A 20,489-nucleotide genomic window follows, 5' to 3' on the forward strand; every position below is an offset into this window, starting at 1 on the left:
CGAGTAACGAAACTTGCATACTGTTGCAACAGTCGGACAAAATATCTACCAAATTTAAATTAATATAAACTATAATTGAACATTTGTTTTGTTTTAACTATTTTTTATAACTGATACTTTTTATATTTAGTTAGGATAAAGAAAACAACAATTTTGATTGAGAAATTCACATGTAATAATATTGTAACAGTAAAAAACAATTTAAATCAACACGTTTAATTAAATATTAAATTTTCCACACAAAATATATACTAGTTTTAAATTATAATCATAACATTTTCTACTTAAAAATTAGAAACAAAAAAAATTCAATGTTTTGTTTTTAGTAGATGAATAAACGTTTTATTTACTAATAATTTATTAGGTTGGTTTTTTTTCAATTATAAAGTAACTATGCAGTTTTTAACTTGTGTACAGTATACATAATAATAATATTACTCTGATATTAGATTCATGAACAAAAAATAATTGTTTTAGAAGAAAATTAATTTTAAAATACTAATTAAACATTATTATTTGTATATATATATTACCTATAATAGCCTGACTAAAAATTACTGCTGCTAGAGAACCATCCATTAGTTCATTAAATACATAATAATGTTTAAAATTATAACAAAAAAAAAAATCATTCAACACACTTGTGCACTATGCCATTGATATTATTATGTTATGTATATATTACATAATTTTAGTCATTTCAATCTAAATAACTAACAAAAAAATAAAAATTAACATCTCGGTCAGGCTTGTCGTACTCATATCTCTCGACTGTATCGAGTAGTTATTCTGAGCAGAGCTTGTCTTTTGTTAAAAAAAACATCGATCTGTAAATAAAAAATGTAATTAACAATAAAAAATATGTAGTGTTTAATATATTTTATTTAAAAATAAAACATTCACCTCATGTAATCAAATGTATCTTGCGAGTCTAAAACTCAAGTATATTTATGAAAACTATTTTAATAATTTTGAGTAGTAAGCTTGTTGTTGTTGTATCAATCCCTTGGTGTAAGTAACTGAAAAAATTCAAAAGTAAATACATTTATAAGTAATAAATATTTATGAACTTTGAATACATAATTCGGCGGTTAAAAGTCTATTTGGCTGTTAGCATAAGGGACATTTTTTATAGTTTTCAAGTGCATAAAAGTAAATAACAGCAATAATAGCAAAGTATTTAACTTTGTTCCATCCAGTTAACCAAAATAATATTAAAGATACAAAAAAACTAAATACAAACTAACATTTTTGTGATATATATTTCAGTTTTTATCAAGCCAATAATAATTATAATAGTCGGATGATTTAAATGTTATTTGTCGTTAATGTCAGAACCATACATGTACAATAGGTAAAAAAATCGATCAACATTTTTATTATATTTAATAAATACTTATATTATTTTTGTGTTGTATGTATTGGGTTACAATTATAAAATTAACCATCGATTTAAATATATTGTACATACGTACCAAAATAATTACACATACTCATGGTTATCTAAAAGTTGTAGAATTAATTAACGTCCATCCATGCTTGTTCACTACAATATTTTGCTGAATTCGAATGAGATAGTCATTTGCAGATAACAGTTCTTATGTGTTATCATATTTGTCGTACAATATTTTCATGTATTCTACGTAATACTCGAAGAGACGGCAGAGGGAAATTTAGCCTGAGAAGTTATTATCCAAGTTCATAGTTCCACAAAAAGCACTTTTTATACTGTCATCAAACTATCAAACAACTTGTTTGTAATTGTTGCTTTAAAGATTCAATACATTGAGCAAGTTGTGCATAAGAACTTGATTCATTAAGCATTTCTTTGCTCTTAGGTAGAGTTACGGGAGATCCTAACCGTTTTTCTGTAGCATAAAATTGATCGACAAAATTACTCATTGAAACTGATGTTGGTTTGTTGGACGGTTTGATAATAAACATTTTCACTGTTGGCAGCTTGAATGAAGATTGCTTTCTAGAATAATTCTTGATTCTTTTCTGGAGTTTTCGTTGACCAAGTGACTTTACTGGTGTACGTTTTGACGGTGATCTTTCATTAATATTTTCTGTAGGAAACTATGGTGGAGATAGCACAAAACACTAAAGAGTAAACAAAATTACAATAATAATAATTATTGATACACGATGACTTAAGGTCTTATAATCTTCAGTATTATATTATCGGGATAACACCACAGATTATATGAAAACAGATTGTTCACTCGGGCCTTTAACAATAGGATTGCAAATAAGGCTCTATGATTGGCCCGCCAAAATCAGTATGACCGTCTGAAGGGAATTTGTTTTTAAACGTGTTCGCGGGCTTTCGCATTTGTTAAATAATTGAGTTAAACAGAATGTTTCTCTTGTATTTACCAAACATTTTATAAATATTAATAACCATAATGATAATAATAATAATTTAATAATATTATTCTTACAATTACAGTTGTTTTATATTATCTTACGCACTATATAGTATGACTTATCCAAGGGCAATAATTTTAATTTCAATAATAAATTACAGTTAATAAATAATAATACATTTAATAATAAGACATTTTAAAATTCCCAATAAGTAAAAATATAATGCGTTATAAACAATAAACATAACATATCCATACTTATTAATATACAATTTTAATTATTTCTAACATAGAGAAATAGTAAGCTGTCCACCATAGGGCATGACAACTGACAGAGCATTAATCAACTATGAATAGTATTGACACGCAGTATTTAATTACATTGTTATTGTAAAAATAATATCAATTCAAAAATAATAAACAAAAAATAATTATAAATAAAATAATACAAATTATTATAAAAAAGTATTAAACAAATAAAAGTATTGCATATTTATATACCTAGTTATACGTGTTTTAATATAACCAATTTTTTATTTACTCTAATTCTATAGGCTACTCAGATAAAAGTCGTGCCTTTAAAAGTATATTTGGCGTACAAAATGCGCATACGCGCCTGCTAATAGGTTAAAATAAATAAAAAATAATGAACATGAAATAATTAGTAAAAATTAATAAATCACAAAGTTCACATAAATAAAATAGTATAATTGTTAGTAAAATAGTATAAAAAACTGAAGTGCCGAATTGTTTTCCGTTTAACATGTTACGGATACATATGAGTTCTAACAACTGACAAATTTTCAACTTAAAGGTCCCAAAATTATGGCTTAAAAACAAAAAAAACTTGTAACCATCCTAGGGGGTGGGAAATGGGAGTAATATAAATCCGACACCAGTCCATTTTTGGTCGTTTAAAAAAAATGTTTTGCCAGAACCATTTCCATTATTCTGAAAATGCAAACTGTATAAAAGACTTAGATGCTATTTTAAGTATTATGAATGAAAACAAATTTAAATATAAAAATATGTTTTAATAATTTTAATTTTTTTTGGTCAGAATAATAATGTCAACCAAAAGATCACCTTGTATAAACTACAGGTGATTCATCTGATGTAAGACATTCGTTTTTTCAGAAAATTAATTCCTTTAAAACTGTTTAAAAAATGTTAGTAATTGATTATTTATTGTTCATCAATCTGTTCATTTGCTATGAAAAAATGTATAAAATATATCATAAATTAAATATAAATTAGTAAATTACAGTCAATTAAAAATTACTAAATTGCCATGAAGTGTTTCTTTTTTTAGAATTCATTCACATTCCGACATAAGGTTAATTAATTCCCATTCCTCATTCCTTAAAACTAAATGTAATACATTCATGATTGCATTCCTCTAAAAAGGAATGAAATCCAATAAATGCAATCTTTCCAACACTGATATATATATATTCAGTGTTAGTAATGAAATGTCTTTGAGATAATGATAGAGTGTTATCGACGGGATCAATATTATTACCGATATAACATTTATTATTTTTTTAACATTTAATATGATAAATACACAGATTATATGAAATAATCATATAATTTGTGATTATATGAAATTATATGAGATTATATGAAATAATCATATAATTTGTGGTAAATACAAGTTCGATAATTTCGTTCCGGCTGACATGGTCACACTGGTTTCGGCGGAGTGCTTATCAGCTCATTTTTTGTTTACATCGAGAGTGAACAATCTGTTTTCATTTAATCTGTGATAACACTAACTATATTATCATTTATCAAGAACAAAAATATTATAATCACACACTAAAATTTGAAAGAATATATTTTGTGATAAGAGTATATTATCAGTGAACCCCGCTATTCCATTAAGTTCAAAAAGTATGAAATAAGGTTTTAAATCTTTGTTCTAGCTTTGTAGTTTTAACTTTTTTCAATAATACCTACATAATTTAGAGAACAATATTGGTAAACAAGTAAAAGTATTACATTTAGTTTTAAGGAATGAGGAATGGGAATTAATTAACCTTATGTCGGAATGTGAATGAATTCTAAAAAAAGAAACACTTCATGGCAATTTAGTAATTTTTAATTGACTGTAATTTACTAATTTATATTTAATTTATGATATATTTTATACATTTTTTCATAGCAAATGAACAGATTGATGAACAATAATAATCAATTACTAACATTTTTTAAACAGTTTTAAAGGAATTAATTTTCTGAAAAAACGAATGTCTTACATCAGATGAATCACCTGTAGTTTATACAAGGTGATCTTTTGGTTGACATTATTATTCTGACCAAAAAAAATTAAAATTATTAAAACATATTTTTATATTTAAATTTGTTTTCATTCATAATACTTAAAATAGCATCTAAGTCTTTTATACAGTTTGCATTTTCAGAATAATGGAAATGGTTCTGGCAAAACATTTTTTTTAAACGACCAAAAATGGACTGTTGTCGGATTTATATTACTCCCATTTCCCACCCCCTAGGATGGTTACAAGTTTTTTTTGTTTTTAAGCCATAATTTTGGGACCTTTAAGTTGAAAATTTGTCAGTTGTTAGAACTCATATGTATCCGTAACATGTTAAACGGAAAACAATTCGGCACTTAAGTTTTTTATACTATTTTACTAACAATTATACTATTTTATTTATGTGAACTTTGTGATTTATTAATTTTTAATAATTATTTCATGTTCATTATTTTTTATTTATTTTAACCTATTAGCAGGCGCGTATGCGCATTTTGTACGCCAAATATACTTTTAAAGGCACGACTTTTATCTGAGTAGCCTATAGAATTAGAGTAAATAAAAAATTGGTTATATTAAACGTTTCGGACACGTTATTGTCGTACGTTGTTATTGGGAATTCATTGTTAATTAACGAAAGGTTGGCCAGAACGAGCACCACCATTTCGTCGATTTTTTGGATCATTTTCCTAAATATGGTTATACATACCGCGGTTGTGGTGGATTTTTAATGTCTTTACACACGAGTACTGCGCCCAAAGTGTAATGGAAACACATTTTTAGAGCGCTGGCATACTGGCAGCTGAATAGCTGATGTGCTTGACGGATTTTACGACCCGCGGTACTGGCGGTGACTAGTTGGGGGCCGCGATTGCTGTCGGTTTCTAGTATATCTTTGGCGGACAAAACTTTGCCTTCTTCCATCCACGGCACGACTATCGTGTAACCATTGCATTGTGGAACATTTTTCCAACCGGGTAAATTAAACATAATATTCATAGCGTCCACGTGGTACGGCGTTACCGGAACTGCTGCTGATACCAAAGCGGACATGTAAAGCGTAAGAAAAATTGGAAAAAAACCACGTCCGGCTTTCATTTTTTCGTTTACGACAATCACAACGCTCTTGAAGTACATGCTTGACTAATATATCCGTTGCAGAAAAATGTACACCGGCGATTTAATAAAAGCCGAACAAAGGAAAATTGAGAGGTATCAAATTCGTACTGCGGTATGTACAAACGGCGAAAATACTGTATGTGGTGAACAACGACGATGATAGACATCGGTTAAAACTATTTTTGATACGCGTCAACCGGGTTCACTACACATTATGTATTCAGATGTTGTTTTGAGCTTGAAATAAAAAAACACACAAAATATTATTGTCTAAAGTGTATTTTTTTTTTGCAACCCGTGCAGGGCCTTCTCTGCTTTCTTTTATATATAAATCATGAAAAAAACCTGAAATATGCGAAACAATTATTTTTGAATTTGCATTCTTTGAAATGTAATTCACAGCTTATCTAGCAATTTTTTGGACCATTCAGTTGAACATGCAAATTTACGAACTTTATATTAGGATATTCAAGTACCCCAGAAAGTCTAGAATGTGTCATGTTGTAAGCATTAATCGACGGACAGTCACTGCACTGGCCAGTAATGTTATGACGTAATGAACTCAAATATCGACGAATTTAAAAAAATTGACTGTTTTAAAGTATTGTGAGCCCAACTCGAAAGTCGGGCATTAGAAAAATTATTCATCTAGACTCCTTTGTGTGCTCCCCTCCACGGAAATCTTTAGTAAAAGGCGAAAGATTTATTCGTATTGAAAGGGAACCGGAGTTGAACGATTGCAGGGCAATTATCAGTACTTATGCTCTGACAGCTGCGGTCGACCCGTCGAGTGAACTCCCCCATTACCTTGTGTCATTCGACAGGGACTGACGGCCGACAAACGTTTTTTTCCATCATTCGACTAGTCCGTGAGTCGATGAAATGCCGCAGAATTCAAACATTTTACATTTAATGAGATTTCCAGTAGACTTTACCCGAATTTCCATGGGTGCTCGTTGGGAATTTGATGGAAACTCCCAATGGCGCCATCTACCGGCAAGATAATAAATACCGAGTCTTCGCCGCCGCCGCCGCATTGACCTCCTACTTTCAGTTCTAGAATTTTTATTAATTATTGATTTACCAAAACAAAATATTTATTTGGAAAAAGCAAAGAAGCCATAAGGCCACACAAGTCCCCGAGTACCTATGACATTCTACATAATATGAACGACTGCAAGATTTCTAATGTAATATATTTTCTTTCTGAGCCTTATCTCATCAAAAAGCCGCTATAGTAAGTGAGCAGTCGGTCGCAAAGCATAGCATTGTGCATAATGTGAAAGATTTACATCTGTGACATTTATGCGTTTAAGATTGGTACTTAATTATTTTAAAGTAAAATACATAGGATTCAGATTTTAAGTGTCTGTTTACCGAGTGTAACAAAACATGACCTAATCTAATATTGACACTTATTTATACGAATAAAAATATTTACTTGTTTACCAATATTGTTCTCTAAATTATGTAGGTATTATTGAAAAAAGTTAAAACTACAAAGCTAGAACAAAGATTTAAAACCTTATTTCATACTTTTTGAACTTAATGGAATAGCGGGGTTCACTGATAATATACTCTTATCACAAAATATATTCTTTCAAATTTTAGTGTGTGATTATAATATTTTTGTTCTTGATAAATGATAATATAGTTAGTGTTATCACAGATTAAATGAAAACAGATTGTTCACTCTCGATGTAAACAAAAAATGAGCTGATAAGCACTCCGCCGAAACCAGTGTGACCATGTCAGCCGGAACGAAATTATCGAACTTGTATTTACCACAAATTATATGATTATTTCATATAATCTCATATAATTTCATATAATCACAAATTATATGATTATTTCATATAATCTGTGTATTTATCATATTAAATGTTAAAAAAATAATAAATGTTATATCGGTAATAATATTGATCCCGTCGATAACACCACAGATTATATGAAAACAGATTGTTCACTCGGGCCTTTAACAATAGGATTGCAAATAAGGCTCTATGATTGGCCCGCCAAAATCAGTATGACCGTCTGAAGGGAATTTGTTTTTAAACGTGTTCGCGGGCTTTCGCATTTGTTAAATAATTGAGTTAAACAGAATGTTTCTCTTGTATTTACCAAACATTTTATAAATATTAATAACCATAATGATAATAATAATAATTTAATAATATTATTCTTACAATTACAGTTGTTTTATATTATCTTACGCACTATATAGTATGACTTATCCAAGGGCAATAATTTTAATTTCAATAATAAATTACAATTAATAAATAATAATACATTTAATAATAAGACATTTTAAAATTCCCAATAAGTAAAAATATAATGCGTTATAAACAATAAACATAACATATCCATACTTATTAATATACAATTTTAATTATTTCTAACATAGAGAAATAGTAAGCTGTCCACCATAGGGCATGACAACTGACAGAGCATTAATCAACTATGAATAGTATTGACACGCAGTATTTAATTACATTGTTATTGTAAAAATAATATCAATTCAAAAATAATAAACAAAAAATAATTATAAATAAAATAATACAAATTATTATAAAAAAGTATTAAACAAATAAAAGTATTGCATATTTATATACCTAGTTATACGTGTTTTAATATAACCAATTTTTTATTTACTCTAATTCTATAGGCTACTCAGATAAAAGTCGTGCCTTTAAAAGTATATTTGGCGTACAAAATGCGCATACGCGCCTGCTAATAGGTTAAAATAAATAAAAAATAATGAACATGAAATAATTAGTAAAAATTAATAAATCACAAAGTTCACATAAATAAAATAGTATAATTGTTAGTAAAATAGTATAAAAAACTGAAGTGCCGAATTGTTTTCCGTTTAACATGTTACGGATACATATGAGTTCTAACAACTGACAAATTTTCAACTTAAAGGTCCCAAAATTATGGCTTAAAAACAAAAAAAACTTGTAACCATCCTAGGGGGTGGGAAATGGGAGTAATATAAATCCGACACCAGTCCATTTTTGGTCGTTTAAAAAAAATGTTTTGCCAGAACCATTTCCATTATTCTGAAAATGCAAACTGTATAAAAGACTTAGATGCTATTTTAAGTATTATGAATGAAAACAAATTTAAATATAAAAATATGTTTTAATAATTTTAATTTTTTTTGGTCAGAATAATAATGTCAACCAAAAGATCACCTTGTATAAACTACAGGTGATTCATCTGATGTAAGACATTCGTTTTTTCAGAAAATTAATTCCTTTAAAACTGTTTAAAAAATGTTAGTAATTGATTATTTATTGTTCATCAATCTGTTCATTTGCTATGAAAAAATGTATAAAATATATCATAAATTAAATATAAATTAGTAAATTACAGTCAATTAAAAATTACTAAATTGCCATGAAGTGTTTCTTTTTTTAGAATTCATTCACATTCCGACATAAGGTTAATTAATTCCCATTCCTCATTCCTTAAAACTAAATGTAATACATTCATGATTGCATTCCTCTAAAAAGGAATGAAATCCAATAAATGCAATCTTTCCAACACTGATATATATATATATCAGTGTTAGTAATGAAATGTCTTTGAGATAATGATAGAGTGTTATCGACGGGATCAATATTATTACCGATATAACATTTATTATTTTTTTAACATTTAATATGATAAATACACAGATTATATGAAATAATCATATAATTTGTGATTATATGAAATTATATGAGATTATATGAAATAATCATATAATTTGTGGTAAATACAAGTTCGATAATTTCGTTCCGGCTGACATGGTCACACTGGTTTCGGCGGAGTGCTTATCAGCTCATTTTTTGTTTACATCGAGAGTGAACAATCTGTTTTCATTTAATCTGTGATAACACTAACTATATTATCATTTATCAAGAACAAAAATATTATAATCACACACTAAAATTTGAAAGAATATATTTTGTGATAAGAGTATATTATCAGTGAACCCCGCTATTCCATTAAGTTCAAAAAGTATGAAATAAGGTTTTAAATCTTTGTTCTAGCTTTGTAGTTTTAACTTTTTTCAATAATACCTACATAATTTAGAGAACAATATTGGTAAACAAGTAAAAGTATTACATTTAGTTTTAAGGAATGAGGAATGGGAATTAATTAACCTTATGTCGGAATGTGAATGAATTCTAAAAAAAGAAACACTTCATGGCAATTTAGTAATTTTTAATTGACTGTAATTTACTAATTTATATTTAATTTATGATATATTTTATACATTTTTTCATAGCAAATGAACAGATTGATGAACAATAATAATCAATTACTAACATTTTTTAAACAGTTTTAAAGGAATTAATTTTCTGAAAAAACGAATGTCTTACATCAGATGAATCACCTGTAGTTTATACAAGGTGATCTTTTGGTTGACATTATTATTCTGACCAAAAAAAATTAAAATTATTAAAACATATTTTTATATTTAAATTTGTTTTCATTCATAATACTTAAAATAGCATCTAAGTCTTTTATACAGTTTGCATTTTCAGAATAATGGAAATGGTTCTGGCAAAACATTTTTTTTAAACGACCAAAAATGGACTGTTGTCGGATTTATATTACTCCCATTTCCCACCCCCTAGGATGGTTACAAGTTTTTTTTGTTTTTAAGCCATAATTTTGGGACCTTTAAGTTGAAAATTTGTCAGTTGTTAGAACTCATATGTATCCGTAACATGTTAAACGGAAAACAATTCGGCACTTAAGTTTTTTATACTATTTTACTAACAATTATACTATTTTATTTATGTGAACTTTGTGATTTATTAATTTTTAATAATTATTTCATGTTCATTATTTTTTATTTATTTTAACCTATTAGCAGGCGCGTATGCGCATTTTGTACGCCAAATATACTTTTAAAGGCACGACTTTTATCTGAGTAGCCTATAGAATTAGAGTAAATAAAAAATTGGTTATATTAAACGTTTCGGACACGTTATTGTCGTACGTTGTTATTGGGAATTCATTGTTAATTAACGAAAGGTTGGCCAGAACGAGCACCACCATTTCGTCGATTTTTTGGATCATTTTCCTAAATATGGTTATACATACCGCGGTTGTGGTGGGATTTTTAATGTCTTTACACACGAGTACTGCGCCCAAAGTGTAATGGAAACACATTTTTAGAGCGCTGGCATACTGGCAGCTGAATAGCTGATGTGCTTGACGGATTTTACGACCCGCGGTACTGGCGGTGACTAGTTGGGGGCCGCGATTGCTGTCGGTTTCTAGTATATCTTTGGCGGACAAAACTTTGCCTTCTTCCATCCACGGCACGACTATCGTGTAACCATTGCATTGTGGAACATTTTTCCAACCGGGTAAATTAAACATAATATTCATAGCGTCCACGTGGTACGGCGTTACCGGAACTGCTGCTGATACCAAAGCGGACATGTAAAGCGTAAGAAAATTGGAAAAAAACCACGTCCGGCTTTCATTTTTTCGTTTACGACAATCACAACGCTCTTGAAGTACATGCTTGACTAATATATCCGTTGCAGAAAAATGTACACCGGCGATTTAATAAAAGCCGAACAAAGGAAAATTGAGAGGTATCAAATTCGTACTGCGGTATGTACAAACGGCGAAAATACTGTATGTGGTGAACAACGACGATGATAGACATCGGTTAAAACTATTTTTGATACGCGTCAACCGGGTTCACTACACATTATGTATTCAGATGTTGTTTTGAGCTTGAAATAAAAAAACACAAAAAATATTATTGTCTAAAGTGTATTTTTTTTTTGCAACCCGTGCAGGGCCTTCTCTGCTTTCTTTTATATATAAATCATGAAAAAAACCTGAAATATGCGAAACAATTATTTTTGAATTTGCATTCTTTGAAATGTAATTCACAGCTTATCTAGCAATTTTTTGGACCATTCAGTTGAACATGCAAATTTACGAACTTTATATTAGGATATTCAAGTACCCCAGAAAGTCTAGAATGTGTCATGTTGTAAGCATTAATCGACGGACAGTCACTGCACTGGCCAGTAATGTTATGACGTAATGAACTCAAATATCGACGAATTTAAAAAAATTGACTGTTTTAAAGTATTGTGAGCCCAACTCGAAAGTCGGGCATTAGAAAAATTATTCATCTAGACTCCTTTGTGTGCTCCCCTCCACGGAAATCTTTAGTAAAAGGCGAAAGATTTATTCGTATTGAAAGGGAACCGGAGTTGAACGATTGCAGGGCAATTATCAGTACTTATGCTCTGACAGCTGCGGTCGACCCGTCGAGTGAACTCCCCCATTACCTTGTGTCATTCGACAGGGACTGACGGCCGACAAACGTTTTTTTCCATCATTCGACTAGTCCGTGAGTCGATGAAATGCCGCAGAATTCAAACATTTTACATTTAATGAGATTTCCAGTAGACTTTACCCGAATTTCCATGGGTGCTCGTTGGGAATTTGATGGAAACTCCCAATGGCGCCATCTACCGGCAAGATAATAAATACCGAGTCTTCGCCGCCGCCGCCGCATTGACCTCCTACTTTCAGTTCTAGAATTTTTATTAATTATTGATTTACCAAAACAAAATATTTATTTGGAAAAAGCAAAGAAGCCATAAGGCCACACAAGTCCCCGAGTACCTATGACATTCTACATAATATGAACGACTGCAAGATTTCTAATGTAATATATTTTCTTTCTGAGCCTTATCTCATCAAAAAGCCGCTATAGTAAGTGAGCAGTCGGTCGCAAAGCATAGCATTGTGCATAATGTGAAAGATTTACATCTGTGACATTTATGCGTTTAAGATTGGTACTTAATTATTTTAAAGTAAAATACATAGGATTCAGATTTTAAGTGTCTGTTTACCGAGTGTAACAAAACATGACCTAATCTAATATTGACACTTATTTATACGAATAAAAATATTTACTTGTTTACCAATATTGTTCTCTAAATTATGTAGGTATTATTGAAAAAAGTTAAAACTACAAAGCTAGAACAAAGATTTAAAACCTTATTTCATACTTTTTGAACTTAATGGAATAGCGGGGTTCACTGATAATATACTCTTATCACAAAATATATTCTTTCAAATTTTAGTGTGTGATTATAATATTTTTGTTCTTGATAAATGATAATATAGTTAGTGTTATCACAGATTAAATGAAAACAGATTGTTCACTCTCGATGTAAACAAAAAATGAGCTGATAAGCACTCCGCCGAAACCAGTGTGACCATGTCAGCCGGAACGAAATTATCGAACTTGTATTTACCACAAATTATATGATTATTTCATATAATCTCATATAATTTCATATAATCACAAATTATATGATTATTTCATATAATCTGTGTATTTATCATATTAAATGTTAAAAAAATAATAAATGTTATATCGGTAATAATATTGATCCCGTCGATAACACTCTATCATTATCTCAAAGACATTTCATTACTAACACTGAATATATATATATCAGTGTTGGAAAGATTGCATTTATTGGATTTCATTCCTTTTTAGAGGAATGCAATCATGAATGTATTACATTTAGTTTTAAGGAATGAGGAATGGGAATTAATTAACCTTATGTCGGAATGTGAATGAATTCTAAAAAAAGAAACACTTCATGGCAATTTAGTAATTTTTAATTGACTGTAATTTACTAATTTATATTTAATTTATGATATATTTTATACATTTTTTCATAGCAAATGAACAGATTGATGAACAATAATAATCAATTACTAACATTTTTTAAACAGTTTTAAAGGAATTAATTTTCTGAAAAAACGAATGTCTTACATCAGATGAATCACCTGTAGTTTATACAAGGTGATCTTTTGGTTGACATTATTATTCTGACCAAAAAAAATTAAAATTATTAAAACATATTTTTATATTTAAATTTGTTTTCATTCATAATACTTAAAATAGCATCTAAGTCTTTTATACAGTTTGCATTTTCAGAATAATGGAAATGGTTCTGGCAAAACATTTTTTTTAAACGACCAAAAATGGACTGTTGTCGGATTTATATTACTCCCATTTCCCACCCCCTAGGATGGTTACAAGTTTTTTTTGTTTTTAAGCCATAATTTTGGGACCTTTAAGTTGAAAATTTGTCAGTTGTTAGAACTCATATGTATCCGTAACATGTTAAACGGAAAACAATTCGGCACTTAAGTTTTTTATACTATTTTACTAACAATTATACTATTTTATTTATGTGAACTTTGTGATTTATTAATTTTTAATAATTATTTCATGTTCATTATTTTTTATTTATTTTAACCTATTAGCAGGCGCGTATGCGCATTTTGTACGCCAAATATACTTTTAAAGGCACGACTTTTATCTGAGTAGCCTATAGAATTAGAGTAAATAAAAAATTGGTTATATTAAAACACGTATAACTAGGTATATAAATATGCAATACTTTTATTTGTTTAATACTTTTTTATAATAATTTGTATTATTTTATTTATAATTATTTTTTGTTTATTATTTTTGAATTGATATTATTTTTACAATAACAATGTAATTAAATACTGCGTGTCAATACTATTCATAGTTGATTAATGCTCTGTCAGTTGTCATGCCCTATGGTGGACAGCTTACTATTTCTCTATGTTAGAAATAATTAAAATTGTATATTAATAAGTATGGATATGTTATGTTTATTGTTTATAACGCATTATATTTTTACTTATTGGGAATTTTAAAATGTCTTATTATTAAATGTATTATTATTTATTAACTGTAATTTATTATTGAAATTAAAATTATTGCCCTTGGATAAGTCATACTATATAGTGCGTAAGATAATATAAAACAACTGTAATTGTAAGAATAATATTATTAAATTATTATTATTATCATTATGGTTATTAATATTTATAAAATGTTTGGTAAATACAAGAGAAACATTCTGTTTAACTCAATTATTTAACAAATGCGAAAGCCCGCGAACACGTTTAAAAACAAATTCCCTTCAGTCGGTCATACTGATTTTGGCGGGCCAATCATAGAGCCTTATTTGCAATCCTATTGTTAAAGGCCCGAGTGAACAATCTGTTTTCATATAATCTGTGGTGTTATCGACGGGATCAATATTATTACCGATATAACATTTATTATTTTTTTAACATTTAATATGATAAATACACAGATTATATGAAATAATCATATAATTTGTGATTATATGAAATTATATGAGATTATATGAAATAATCATATAATTTGTGGTAAATACAAGTTCGATAATTTCGTTCCGGCTGACATGGTCACACTGGTTTCGGCGGAGTGCTTATCAGCTCATTTTTTGTTTACATCGAGAGTGAACAATCTGTTTTCATTTAATCTGTGATAACACTAACTATATTATCATTTATCAAGAACAAAAATATTATAATCACACACTAAAATTTGAAAGAATATATTTTGTGATAAGAGTATATTATCAGTGAACCCCGCTATTCCATTAAGTTCAAAAAGTATGAAATAAGGTTTTAAATCTTTGTTCTAGCTTTGTAGTTTTAACTTTTTTCAATAATACCTACATAATTTAGAGAACAATATTGGTAAACAAGTAAATATTTTTATTCGTATAAATAAGTGTCAATATTAGATTAGGTCATGTTTTGTTACACTCGGTAAACAGACACTTAAAATCTGAATCCTATGTATTTTACTTTAAAATAATTAAGTACCAATCTTAAACGCATAAATGTCACAGATGTAAATCTTTCACATTATGCACAATGCTATGCTTTGCGACCGACTGCTCACTTACTATAGCGGCTTTTTGATGAGATAAGGCTCAGAAAGAAAATATATTACATTAGAAATCTTGCAGTCGTTCATATTATGTAGAATGTCATAGGTACTCGGGGACTTGTGTGGCCTTATGGCTTCTTTGCTTTTTCCAAATAAACATTTTGTTTTGGTAAATCAATAATTAATAAAAATTCTAGAACTGAAAGTAGGAGGTCAATGCGGCGGCGGCGGCGAAGACTCGGTATCTATTATCTTGCCGGTAGATGGCGCCATTGGGAGTTTCCATCAAAATTCCCAACGAGCACCCATGGAAATTCGGGTAAAGTCTACTGGAAATCTCATTAAATGTAAAATGTTTGAATTCTGCGGCATTTCATCGACTCACGGACTAGTCGAATGATGGAAAAAAACGTTTGTCGGCCGTCAGTCCCTGTCGAATGACACAAGGTAATGGGGGAGTTCACTCGACGGGTCGACCGCAGCTGTCAGAGCATAAGTACTGATAATTGCCCTGCAATCGTTCAACTCCGGTTCCCTTTCAATACGAATAAATCTTTCGCCTTTTACTAAAGATTTCCGTGGAGGGGAGCACACAAAGGAGTCTAGATGAATAATTTTTCTAATGCCCGACTTTCGAGTTGGGCTCACAATACTTTAAAACAGTCAATTTTTTTAAATTCGTCGATACTTGAGTTCATTACGTCATAGCATTACTGGCCAGTGCAGTGACTGTCCGTCGATTAATGCTTACAACATGACACATTCTAGACTTTCTGGGGTACTTGAATATCCTAATATAAAGTTCGTAAATTTGCATGTTCAACTGAATGGTCCAAAAAATTGCTAGATAAGCTGTGAATTACATTTCAAAGAATGCAAATTCAAAAATAATTGTTTCGCATATTTCAGGTTTTTTTCATGATTTATATATAAAAGAAAGCAGAGAAGGCCCTGCACGGGTTGCAAAAAAAAAATACACTTTAGACAATAATATTTTTTGTGTTTTTTTATTTCAAGCTCAAAACAACATCTGAATACATAATGTGTAGTGAACCCGGTTGACGCGTATCAAAAATAGTTTTAACCGATGTCTATCATCGTCGTTGTTCACCACATACAGTATTTTCGACGTTTGTACATACCGCAGTACGAATTTGATATCTCTCAATTTTCCTTTGTTCGGCTTTTATTAAATCGCCGGTGTACATTTTTCTGCAACGGATATATTAGTCAAGCATGTACTTCAAGAGCGTTGTGATCGTCGTAAACGAAAAAATGAAAGCCGGACGTGGTTTTTTTCCAATTTTTCTTACGCTTTACATGTCCGCTTTGGTATCAGCAGCAGTTCCGGTAACGCCGTACCACGTGGACGCTTTGAATATTATGTTTAATTTACCCGGTTGGAAAAATGTTCCACAATGCAATGGTTACACGATAGTCGTGCCGTGGATGGAAGAAGGCAAAGTTTTGTCCGCCAAAGATATACTAGAAACCGACAGCAATCGCGGCCCCCAACTAGTCACCGCCAGTACCGCGGGTCGTAAAATCCGTCAAGCACATCAGCTATTCAGCTGTCAGTATGCCAGCGCTCTAAAAATGTGTTACCATTACACTTTGGGCGCAGTACTCGTGTGTAAAGACATTAAAAATCCCACCACAACCGCGGTATGTATAACCATATTTAGGAAAATGATCCAAAAAATCGACGAAATGGTGGTGCTCGTTCTGGCCAACCTTTCGTTAATTAACAATGAATTCCCAATAACAACGTACGACAATAACGTGTCCGAAACGTTGGAAGAATTCAAGAGGTTCTACAGCACCTTGTTTTTCGATGATACGTCACGCGACAAAAATTACCACGACTTAATAATCAATTCTACCGAAAATAATATGGGCACCGCTTTACAAAGCTTAGGTACGTTCTATAATAAATTTTGCCGACCGAATGAAGATGGTAAAATTGCCGGAATTGTGCGATACATCGAGGAAATGCTTGTAGAACATCTGCCTCTCGAAGTAATGGCAAAAATTAAAGATGAGATAGATTCTACCGTCGACTCGTGCTTAAGAGATCTCATGGCATAACCTGTAATACGTACGTACCGTAGCGAATTCCAAGAAAATTTAAACAAATTCATACTATAAAACGAATTATCTGTCGAAGAATAATTGAAAATCCAACCAACATAGAACTCGAAACAATCCTCATCCACGGCCGCAACAGTTATTCGCATAATAAAATATTCAAATTGTCAGATACACATTTTATAAAATAACAAAATCTGTACAACTATAAAATTCCATTTTATAATTATTAACTGACTATTATAATTCCAAATATATGTTTAAAAAAAAAACCTCAAATTTTTAGTTATTTATGATAGAATAATATTTTGTATTGGTCAATTTTGATTTGTTTAATATTACATTGAACAAATACATTAAGGTCGTGGCATATTAAGGTGAGAGGAACTCACAGATCTATATAAACGGTTACAACAAAAAGTGATTAAATTACTTTCCAATTAACGCTTTGATGCAAATCTGTGGATAGTAGGTTAAAACCAATTTAGTATAAAGCAAGCACAATAAGAAAGTATTATACGTAAGTGAGTAGTTGTAATAAGTATGGTATAGTAAGTATAAATTATGGTTTGGTAAGTTTGGAAATAAAATAATAAATATCAATAATAACAATTATTGAGAAATTGTACACATCATAGTTAAATTATAGTTCTACCTTTTGTCTAATTTTCGGACTAAAATCCGTAAAACTTGTAAAAGTGAAATAAAGAATAAAATAATAACAAAATAATAACATACCGTACAGTAGAAACTAGACACGATTAAGGATTAACAAAGAAAAATAAACAGAACACAATATAAGCCTTAGTCGATTTATTTTCTTTAAAGTAGAAATTTCAAATTTCAAGTTGGAATGAACTAGTGAATGACGTTATCAATAGATCTCTTAGCCATAAATGATAAGGCTAAAATGGAGTTAAATCTGTTGCCGGTACTAATTTTACACGAGGCGCAAAACATATCCCAGATATTATACTAACTGCAGTAGTGAAACTATTTAGTCTTGAACTTCAATCGACTAACGATTTCTTGTGAAATGTGAATCGATTCATTGTTGTAAGATACGTCCGAAATGAGAAAGTTTGCAACAGTATAACGATTACTTAAAATGCCTACATAATTAAGACTATACTTAGATACACAATTAATACACAAAAATAGTCATTGGTTATTTCATGACTCGCATAATTATTTTTATGTTTTACCTACTAAAATGATAAAACATGAGCATTTTTTTGATTTTAACAAATAATAATAAATTAAAGTTTTTTGTATTATTTTTTTTTTGGCAAAGTAGCCAAAGAACACAGATCTCTTAACAGAATTGAAATTGGTCCATTTTGAGTAATCGATATTTTGTCTGGCTTTTGGCCGAAAAGAAACCAAAATGGCTTTTACTCGTGAAAAAATGTTTTAAATTAAAAATAATAACTTGAAGCTCATTCAAATTAACCGGTATATTAATTGATACGGTCGAAATATGTTAAAACCACTTTTTTCTTAAATATTGCCTATACAAAACTCCTTAAAAACAGACCGCATGAAATCCCCCCCCCCCCAAGTGTAATTTTTCTATAAAATCAAGTGTATATGAAATCAATATAAATAGTACCTATAAAATATGTAATTAAATATTAAATTATATTATTTGATAACATTTTATATATTATCGGGTCGAAAATATAACTCTAATTGTCAATAAAAAAAAACCAAGTTCGAAATAATATATCAATTATAAAGAAAAGTGAACATCTGATTTACAAATTATTTCATTTATTGGAATATTTTTTTTCCAACAATAAAATATACATTCTCGGTCGGTCATAATAATACAAATAAAAATCATTACAAAAGTAAAACTTGACAAATATAATAATCGAATTTTACAAATCAAGTATTGTTGACTATTGTCTGAGAAAATATAAAAAAAAAACCCTATCTAGGTAGGTTCACTCAGTACAGGGATAGCAATAAAAAAATAAAATATTAACAAAATAGTGAACGTCATGAAGTACATTTTATATTATTATCAAGTCACTTTTATGTTAAGTTTAGTTTTAAGTTTAACCCGGCTGCAAATCAAATAATATGTTCCTTTCTACGATTGTCGATTTTACAGTGAATTCAAAAAAAAAAAATTAATAATATGATAAAATATATAATATTAAAATTTTACACTGTCAAACGGAAACTTTTGTTATAAATCGAAAAACGACTTGTTGTTTGTCTTATGCGATGTGAAGCGAGCAGAGAGTATTTTTTAGTTTTAAAAAAATGTTTTTTTTTTTATTATAATGATGTATTAAGACTGATGGCGTCAACCACGAATATTCGTGTGGTTCTTTAGGTTTTATCCCCTCCCCTCTCCCCTTTCTTCCTTAGTTCAAACACTAAGTTTTGCACAAAAAAAAACCTTAAAACAACTAAAAAATAGTTTCTGTATAAACCGAGAATGTGTTGTATACTTGTATTTGTGTAACTGTGTTTTGATTTTCACTTCTTTTTTTGTGTCTGTAACCTAAATATGTTTTAAACCACTGAACCGATTTCTTCGTGTAGCAACTCTATAAATCAGAAATCGCATCTGAAAGGCCAAACATTTTAAAAAGTCATCCCTTCCCCTTCAAAATCGAGAAAAACCCCCAAAAAATGTACATATTTTTTAACTTAGATTTACAGCGCTCCATAACTTTATTAAAAATAGTCCAATTAGTTTCAATGATATATACCTAACCCAAACGAATATCACAGTCCCCTTCCCGTAAAACAGATAGTATTTTTTTTCTTTCTTTCACTTTTACAAGTTTTAGGGATTTTAGTCTGAAAATT

General features: G+C 29.6%; 1 long non-coding RNA gene and 3 other non-coding genes across 4 annotated transcripts; 1 reads left to right on the plus strand and 3 right to left on the minus strand.

Moving 5' to 3' along the window:
- Positions 1-383: 383 nt before the first annotated feature.
- LOC126846628 (uncharacterized) lies at positions 384-2,182 on the minus strand. The gene is made up of 3 exons (XR_007686911.1): positions 1,476-2,182; positions 904-1,019; positions 384-827 (listed from the first exon to the last, which is right to left on the minus strand). It is a non-coding gene; the product is annotated as an uncharacterized LOC126846628 (long non-coding RNA).
- Positions 2,183-6,379: 4,197 nt separating this feature from the next.
- LOC126847287 (U5 spliceosomal RNA) lies at positions 6,380-6,501 on the minus strand. Its single transcript, XR_007687031.1, has one exon. It is a non-coding gene; the product is annotated as a U5 spliceosomal RNA (small nuclear RNA).
- Positions 6,502-11,892: 5,391 nt separating this feature from the next.
- Positions 11,893-12,014, minus strand: LOC126847289 (U5 spliceosomal RNA). The gene has a single exon (XR_007687033.1). It is a non-coding gene; the product is annotated as a U5 spliceosomal RNA (small nuclear RNA).
- A 4,081-nt stretch (positions 12,015-16,095) lies between these two features.
- LOC126847290 (U5 spliceosomal RNA) lies at positions 16,096-16,217 on the plus strand. Its single transcript, XR_007687034.1, has one exon. It is a non-coding gene; the product is annotated as a U5 spliceosomal RNA (small nuclear RNA).
- Positions 16,218-20,489: the final 4,272 nt, after the last annotated feature.

This window comes from Adelges cooleyi, unplaced genomic scaffold, assembly GCF_023614345.1.
Source record: "Adelges cooleyi isolate 19-005CV unplaced genomic scaffold, UGA_ACOO_1.1 ACOO_flye_CR_arks_rails_tigmint_CR_PRNA_9, whole genome shotgun sequence".
Taxonomy (NCBI): Eukaryota; Metazoa; Arthropoda; class Insecta; order Hemiptera; family Adelgidae; genus Adelges; species Adelges cooleyi.